Source organism: Rhinopithecus bieti, unplaced genomic scaffold, assembly GCF_001698545.2.
Source record: "Rhinopithecus bieti isolate Rb0 unplaced genomic scaffold, ASM169854v2 scaffold_39883, whole genome shotgun sequence".
In the NCBI taxonomy this organism is placed as follows: domain Eukaryota; kingdom Metazoa; phylum Chordata; class Mammalia; order Primates; family Cercopithecidae; genus Rhinopithecus; species Rhinopithecus bieti.
Genome location: NW_016816948.1, coordinates 336,295 through 344,412, shown reverse-complemented (window position 1 = coordinate 344,412; position 8,118 = coordinate 336,295). Strand labels below are relative to the sequence as shown.

General features: G+C 39.0%; 1 long non-coding RNA gene across 1 annotated transcript in view; it reads left to right on the top strand.

Moving 5' to 3' along the window:
- The window catches only part of LOC108517604 (uncharacterized), a 60,233-nt gene that overhangs the window by 16,766 nt on the left and 35,349 nt on the right, over window positions 1-8,118 (top strand). The window contains exon 2 of the long non-coding RNA XR_001882157.1: window positions 2,796-2,940. This is a non-coding gene — a long non-coding RNA (uncharacterized LOC108517604). The remainder of the gene's footprint in view (window positions 1-2,795; window positions 2,941-8,118) is intronic.

Below are 8,118 nucleotides of genomic sequence, written 5' to 3'. Positions count from 1 at the left end.
AACCCAAATCTTTTCACTATCAAAGAAAATGCTTTTGTTTCATTGAAAGATAAAAATTATAGAAAAGACTGAGTTGGTGATTGAGACATAATACATGGGTCCTTTGACTAGCTTGCTTTCTTTTCTCTCTCTCTTTCTTGACAGGGCATTGCTCTCTTACCCAGGCTTGAATACAGTGGTGTGATCACAGCTTGTTGCAGCCTTGACCTCCTAGGCTCAAGTGATCCTTCTGCCTCAACCTCCTGAGTAGCTAGGACTAAAGTTGACTAGCTTTCCTGAGCAAGATACTTGACGCTGCTCAATATTGGGCCTGAAATCTCAGTTGAATAGTTGTCTTTCTTGAACTTAGGTCTGTGGAAACCATTTCCATAGCAAAGTGAGAGACCAGAACAGGGAATCCTAAATAATGCAACTGTCTTTGCTGATAGAAAAGAGAGTTTAAAAATTTTTAATATTAATTGGATAATCCAGTAATTTTTGGCTTTGTCTTTGGAGTGGGAATTGGATACATATATAATGTGTTTTGTTCCTCAGAAAGCTGTATGAGTAATACTGTTTACTGAACTATACCCTGGGGGTTTAATTAAAGATGATATATTGAAAGCTGCATAAAAGTGAAGTCATGACTGAATTTTTTCTTTTTTTTTTGAGGCAGGGTCTCACTCTGTTACCTGGGCTGGAGTGCAGTGACACAATCATTGTTCACTGCAACCTCCAATTCCTGGGCTCAGGTGATCCTCCCACCTTAACCTCTCAAGTAGCAGGGACTACAGGCACATGCCACCACACCTGGCTAATTTATGTATTTTTTTGTAGAGATGAACTCTCACTATGTTGTCCAGGAGGGTTTGGAACTCCTGGACTCAAGCGATCCTCCTGCCTTGGCCTCCCAAAGTGCTGACATTACTGGCATGAGCCACCTCATCTGGCCATCGTTAAAATTTTATATTTAAAATAATTTCGTCATGAATTTTATCATTTTATATAACAACTCTTGTTGAAGCCTTACTTTACACCAAAGTGTACAAATCAGAGGAAACTATAATTCATTTTGGAATTTCATTCATTTGGTAGTTACCTGTTTGCTGGCTACTGTGTTCCAAGTACTGTGCAAGTGGCTATGTTAAAATAGAAATCCCTGTCTCAATCATGTCACAGTTTTATGGAAGACGAGAAATGTATTAACACTTTAATTACATGTAGATTAGATTTCCAACCAGTTCTAGCTTTAGGAGCTTTGCTATATCTAAAAGGGAATAACATGCTTTCCTAGGGGTGAAGGTACCCTTTGGAAATGGTTAAAAGATTAGAAAAGTAGACTTGGAGAATATGCTTGACATACTGTGTTTGGTCTGTTTCCTGAGCAGAAGGAAAGAAATAATCTTGTTGGTAACATTTATGGAATGTCATCTGATTCATGTGAAAGTCAAGGCAGTAGGGGAAATGATAGGAAACAGAGTAGGCAAACAAAAAAGAAGAACTTGGAAGAAGGAGGGAGCTTATGATAAACCAGGAAGTTGGGATTAAAAATAGTATGGCACAGGCAAAAAGTGAGATATTGTAACAGGGGTATAAACTATATATATTGACATCAGTGATAAAGGAGAGAGCTAGTGACCAAAAAACCTCTCAGAAAAGTTTACAGTTTTCAAGGACTGAAGGGAGAACAGCCAATTCAAGGATCATACATTGGCATACTAAAGCATATGAGGCAGAGGCCAGGCACGGTGGCCCATGCCTATAATTCCAGCATTTTGGGAGGCCGAGGCGGGTAGATCATCTGAGGTCAGGAGTTTGAGACCAGCCTGACCAACATGGTGAAACCCTGTTTGTACTAAAAATGCAAAAATCAACTGGGCGTGGTGGCACATGCCTATAATCCCAGATACTCAGGAGGCTGAGGCACGAGAATCACTTGAACCCGGGAGGTGGAGGCTGAGTGAGTCAAGATCATGCCATAGCACTCCAGCCTGGGCGACAGAGTGAGACTTCATCTCAAACAAACAAACAAGCAAATAAATAAATATGAGGCATATTTATGAGGCAGAGAAAATATGTGTTTGCTGGGGGAATCCTTCCCAAACCTTCCCCAGCCTTTGAAAAAGATTTTCTTGTGTACTTAATTACTACGTTAGGCTGTAGTAATATTTTGACAAGCATAATCACTGGCTGCTTCTGATGCCTTTCAAACTTTTTCGGTTTTTGAGACAAAGTCTTGCTCTGTCACCCAAGCTGAAGTGCAGTGGCCTGATCATGGCTCACTGCAGCCTCATCTCCTGGGTTTAAGCAATCTTCCCACCTCATCTTCCCAAATAGCTGAGATTACAGGTGTGTGCCACCATGCCTGACTAATTTTTTAACCTTTGTGGAGACTAGGTTTCACTATGTTGCCCAGGCTGGCCTCGGACTCCTGGACTCAGGCCATCCTCCTGCTTTGACCTTCCACAGTGTTGGGATTACAGGTGTGAGCCACTGCGCTTGGTGTGTTTCAAATTTGAAGTTAGTTTTATGATGTAAAAATGGAGAAAAACATGACTTACCTCTTGAAAACTGAGGGAATAGGTTGGAGGAGAAGGTAAAAATATATTTACTCTTTCGGAAAGTTAGAGAAAGATAGGGGAGGGAGTAAACAGTGGAAGATAAGGCAGGTAAGTGTAGCATTCTTATTTTTAACATCGCAATTGTCATAAGCTGTCGCAGTTAATTTCCAGGAATAGCCAAATATACTGAAAGTATGCATTTTTATCTCTTTCTCCATAGTGAACAGTTCTGACTCCTTGAATTTCTTCTTGCAGCTCATGGTTTTTGGCTAGACCTGTGATCATTTTCGCTGGACTTCACTGCACGCTTTCTCAGTATCTCCTTCGTCCCTAATGTGTGACACCTCATCATGGACATGCTACTTTAGCTAAGGCATGGCCAGCAATGAACAGCAGTAAGGTAGGATTACTTTATTCTTCTTGGTAAGACACTAAAACAGTTTTTATTTTGGGTCTCTGAAATTGCGACTTGTCTTGATTTTGTAGTATTCTTTATCCTAGATTATTCTCCTATGTGGGCTATTATCGTTTTATATTCATGTTTATTTATCTTTTGCTTGTCATCTATCCCAATTATTTGATCTCATTTGTGACATAATTATTTTTCTCAACTAACACTTATAATTAGCAGAATCCCAATCTGTATCTCTTCCGCAACCTGTGCGCCCACGAGTCCTATTTTTTTAACCACTTGGCACCAGACTGAACATACCACATATTTCTTCTCAAATACTTGCACGTTGTTCTACATTTCTGTATTTCCATTAATAGCATTATTAATCTCATTGTCTAATATAATCATATGTTCATTGACTATTTCATTAATTCATTTGAGAGGTACATTGATATTCTAAGTATCATACGGTGTGCTGCTTCTGAGCATGTAATGATGACTATGCTGGATGTTCCATCCTTATTTCCATCCTTATATTCTGAGGGAGGGGATAGGTTAAAAATAAATTGACAAAACAATTATAATACAATTTTTTTTTTTTTTGGAGACAGAGTCTGGCTCTGTCACCCAGGCTGGAGTGCAGTGGCACCATCTCAGCTCACTGCAACCTCCGCCTCCTGGGTTCAAGTGATTCTCCTGCCTCAGCCTCCCAAGTAGCTGGGATTACAGGTGCTCACCACCACGCCTGGCTAATTTTTGTATTTTTTTAGTAGAGACGGAGTTTTGCCATGTTGGCCAGGCTGTTCTCAAACTCCTGACCTCAGATGATCTTCCCACCTCGGCCTCAGATGATCTTCCTGCCTCGGCCACCTAAAGTGCTGGGATTACAGGCGTGAGCCACTGTGCCTGGCCTTATAATACAATTTTTTAAGGAAAGCAGAAAAACAGATAATATGGAGATGAGGAGGTGGAATCTACTTTAGATAGGGTCATATAAGACTCCTCTGAGGGGCTGATATTTAAGATGAGACCTATTCTATGAGAAGGAGCTATTTAAAGAGTGAGTATTGTGTGTGTGTTAGGGCAGGGGAAGGGAGTTGTTTTTGATTGGAAGAGTATTCTCATTAGAAGGAATACCGTGTGCAGAGACCCTGAATGAGGAAAGAGCTTGGTGAATTTGAGGAACCAAAGAATACCAGTGCGGTTGACATAGTGAAAGAGGCAGATTTGAGTAGGAAGAGATTATAGAACTATTTAGGGCTTTGAAGGGTTTGGCCCGAAGTTTGCATCTTATATCATTTTAACTGCTGTGGGAGACAGGGACTGGTTGAAATGAAAGTGAAAGCTAGCTTTAAGGAGCTGAGATAAGATAGTGGTGGCCTGCATGATGGGGTTGTAGCAATAAGGGAGAGATGGATGAATTTGAGATGCATTTTCATTTTTTTTTTTTTTTTGAGACAGAACTCATAGGACTTCTATATTGTTTGGGCGTGGAAAGAGGGAGAACATACTCAAGGATGACTTCAAGAATTTTGGTTTTTGAGCAGCTGATTAGAAGCTGGTATCATGTACAGAAACCTTTTAGAAAACAATCCTTCCTGTTAACTGATGGATTGCTTGTTTTACCAAAAGGCAATTAACTGTAGTGCTAGAAATAACATTAGTGCTGGAAATAAAGCATCTGGCAAATTTGTAATATATATAGTTAATACTTTGCTTTTTTTCCACTGATAATTAGTATTATTATTATTTTTTTGAGATGGGGTTTCGCTCTTGTTGCCCAGGTTGGAGTGCAATGGCACAATCTCGGCTCATGGCAACCTCTGCCTCCCTGAGTTCAAGTGATTCTCTTGCCTCAGCCTCCCGAGTAGCTGGGATTACAGGCATGTGCCACCATGCCTGGCTAATTTTGTATTTTTAGTAGAGACGGGGTTTCTCCATGTTGGTCAGGCTGGTCTCGAACTCCTGGCCTCAGGTGATCCTCCCGCTTTGGCCTCTCAAAGTGCTGGGATTACAGGCGTGAGCCACTGCGCCTGGCCTTGTATGATTTTTAATTAATTGTGAGTTGAATTTTATCTGACTTCAGAGTCTTTCTGGAAGTGACAATAATTGGTCTATACTTTTATACTGAGTTTTAAGTCTACTCTCCCTTGCATTCTTTTAAAACAGATAATTCTTTTAAGGTTTTTGGCCAGTCTGAAGTCTTCCCAGACTGTTAATTCAAAGTTCTAATATGTAATTTTATTGTTATTTTATTTTGAAGATTTCCTTTTTTCTTTCTTTGCGGGACAGAGTCTCGCTGTACTGCCCAGACTGGAGTGCAGTTGCACAATCACAACTCATTGCAGCCTGGAAACGGAGACAGAGTTTTGTTATGTTGCCCAGGCTGGTCTCCTGAGCACAAGCCATCCTCCCACCTCAGCCTCCCAAAGTGTTGGGATTACAGCTGTGAGCTACAGTGCCTGGCCTATTTGGAGATTTTCAACCATCCCACCCTTAGATGTATATCATACTAACCTCACTTGAAAGCATCTAGCTTGTTTAAATTCCTAGGAGGTTCATTTATTATCTTTTTGGTTTTACAGCTTCATCAGAGGATATTTATATTCAACTTCTTAGGATTGATATTTTAGGTGCAAAGTAAAATGGAATAAACCTTAAAATAAATCTATGTATTATTTGTTTTTTCTAAATTCATCAGTAGTCTTATCTTTCACTTTTTTCTCTGAAAAAAATTTTTTTTATTTTTTTTGAGATGGAGTCTCACTCTGTCACCTAGCTTGGAATGCAGTGGCATGATCTCAGCTCACTGCAACGTCTGCCTCCCGGGTTCAAGCAATTCTCTGCCTCAGCCTCCCGAGTAGCTGGGATTACAGGCACCCGCCACCATGCCTGGCTAATTTTTGTGTTTTTAGTAGAGACAGAGTTTCACCATGTTGGCCATGCTGGTGTTGAACTCCTGACCTTGTGATCCACCTGCCTCGGCCTCCCAAAGTGCTGGGATTACAGGCTTGAGCCACCGCGCCCCGCTCCTCTGAAGAATTTTTAAGATGTTTTCTCAAAAAAGAGTTAATAGTTGTCTGTGCTCTCTATAAAAGGCATTTGGTTATCTGTTTTAACTATTTTATTTTTATCCGTACAACAGTTCTATTTTTTTCTACTTTGCATACGGTTATCTTTTGAGTTTTAGAGCTGAGAGGTAGTAGTAGAATTTTAGTAGTAGTAGGATTTTATAACTGAAAAATGCCTTGGAGATTTTTCTACTTCCTTCTCCTTTAGCTGGGACCTAGAGAGGTTCTGTGACCTGCCCAAGATCATGTAGCTGGCTGTCACGATTGTTGAGGCTAGTGCTGATTTCACTCATCATGCTTCAAACTGGCCTCCTCTCATGCTTTCTGTATTTCTCTCATTTCAACATTTATTGAAAATGTTCAGTGCCACATCAAAATTGAGTATATAGGACAATGAACACCTCTGTTACCTTTTACCTGGACTTACCGTTAACATTTTGCCACGTTTTCTTTCTTTACATGTTTATATATTTAAAAAATCATTTGAAACAATATTAAAGACATCATGATAACTTAGAACTTTTAACATGCAGATCCTAAGGACATGGATAATTTCCTACATAATCAGAGTACCAGCATCATGTATAAGAAAATAACCATAACATTAAGAATATATTTGTCTTTTTGTTCATTTTGGCTGCTATGACAAGATACCTGAGACTGGGTAATTTATAAACAACAGAAATTTATTTCCCATAGTTATGGAGTCTAGGAAGTCCAACATCAAGACGCCAGCAGGTTTAGTGTCTGGAGAAGGCCTGTTCTTCATAGATGGTGCCTTTTTGGTGACCTCATATGACAGGAGGGATGGAACTGCGAAGGGAATGCAGTTCTCTGCAGCCTCTTTTATAGGGAGGGCATCATTCTGTCTATGAGTGCAGATCATTCATGGCCTAGTCATCTCCTGAGGACCCCTACTCTTAATACTGTCACCTTAGGGGGTTAAGTTGAATTTTGGAGGGACACATATATTCAAGTTGTAGTGTTTAATGCAGTGGTTCATATTAAGATCTCCCCTGTTATGCCTAATATATATACTAGGCATTAGCCTTGTAGTATAGTTAGAAGTCAGGTAGCGTGATGCCTCCAGCTTTGTTCTTTTGGCTTAGGATTGTCTTGGCAATGCGGGCTCTTCTTTGGTTCCATATGAACTTTAATATATATATACACACATATTTGCTGCTGTTGTTGTTGCTGTAGGATTCAAGCAGGTTTAATGGATTGCATTTGCTTCTTATGCCTCTTTATTCTTTTTTATTTTCAAACAGCTGCTTGCTTTTTTTATCATGATCTGTATTTTCTTTTAAAAGATAAAATTTGTATGTACTTAACATCTCTTCTGAGAATTGCCTGGTTTCTTAGAATACTGTTTGTCCAAAATTTATTTGCAGTTTGCCTTTTTGTTTAAATTCTCTGAGATAGCTGGAGGCAACATTGTCATTTCTAAGCTTTTTTTCTCCCAAAACATAATTTCAACTTTAAATATACATGACATCAGCTGCGGTTTTTACATTTGGTTGCATTAAGTTAAAGATAAGAAAACTGGGAGATATATGTTGGACTTGATCTGCTGGCACTAGTCAGCAATTGAAATTCAAGGAGTTCCTCCTCCACCCTCCATTGCCTATACTAACCTTCTAACCAGGAATTCTATCTAGGAATATGTATCTATTAATAGTAGTTTTGGACATTATAAAGCAGTAGCAGTCTAGTCTTTCAAAAATGCATACTTTCAAGTCAGAAGTAGATTAAAATGCAAACGATGTGTAAGCAAGTACACAGAGACACTCAGAGCTAAGCACAATAAGAAAAGATTTAATTAAATACCTTTGCTCTGGTACTTGTGTATAACTGTCACTCAGTGAGTGTTCTCTTTTACCTTCTTTTTTTTTTTTTTGTGATTTCAAGTATTTCCTTGGTTCTCCCTTATTATTTTTTTTCATTGTACTTTTAAGTTGTAGGGTACATATGCACAACCTGCAGGTTTGTTACATACGTATACATTTGCCATGTTTTTTTTTTTTTTAATTTTTGGGGAAAATTTCCCAACCTCTGGGGTTTTTTAAAATTTTTAATTTTTCCCTTTTTTTTTTTTTTTTTTTTTTTTTTTTTT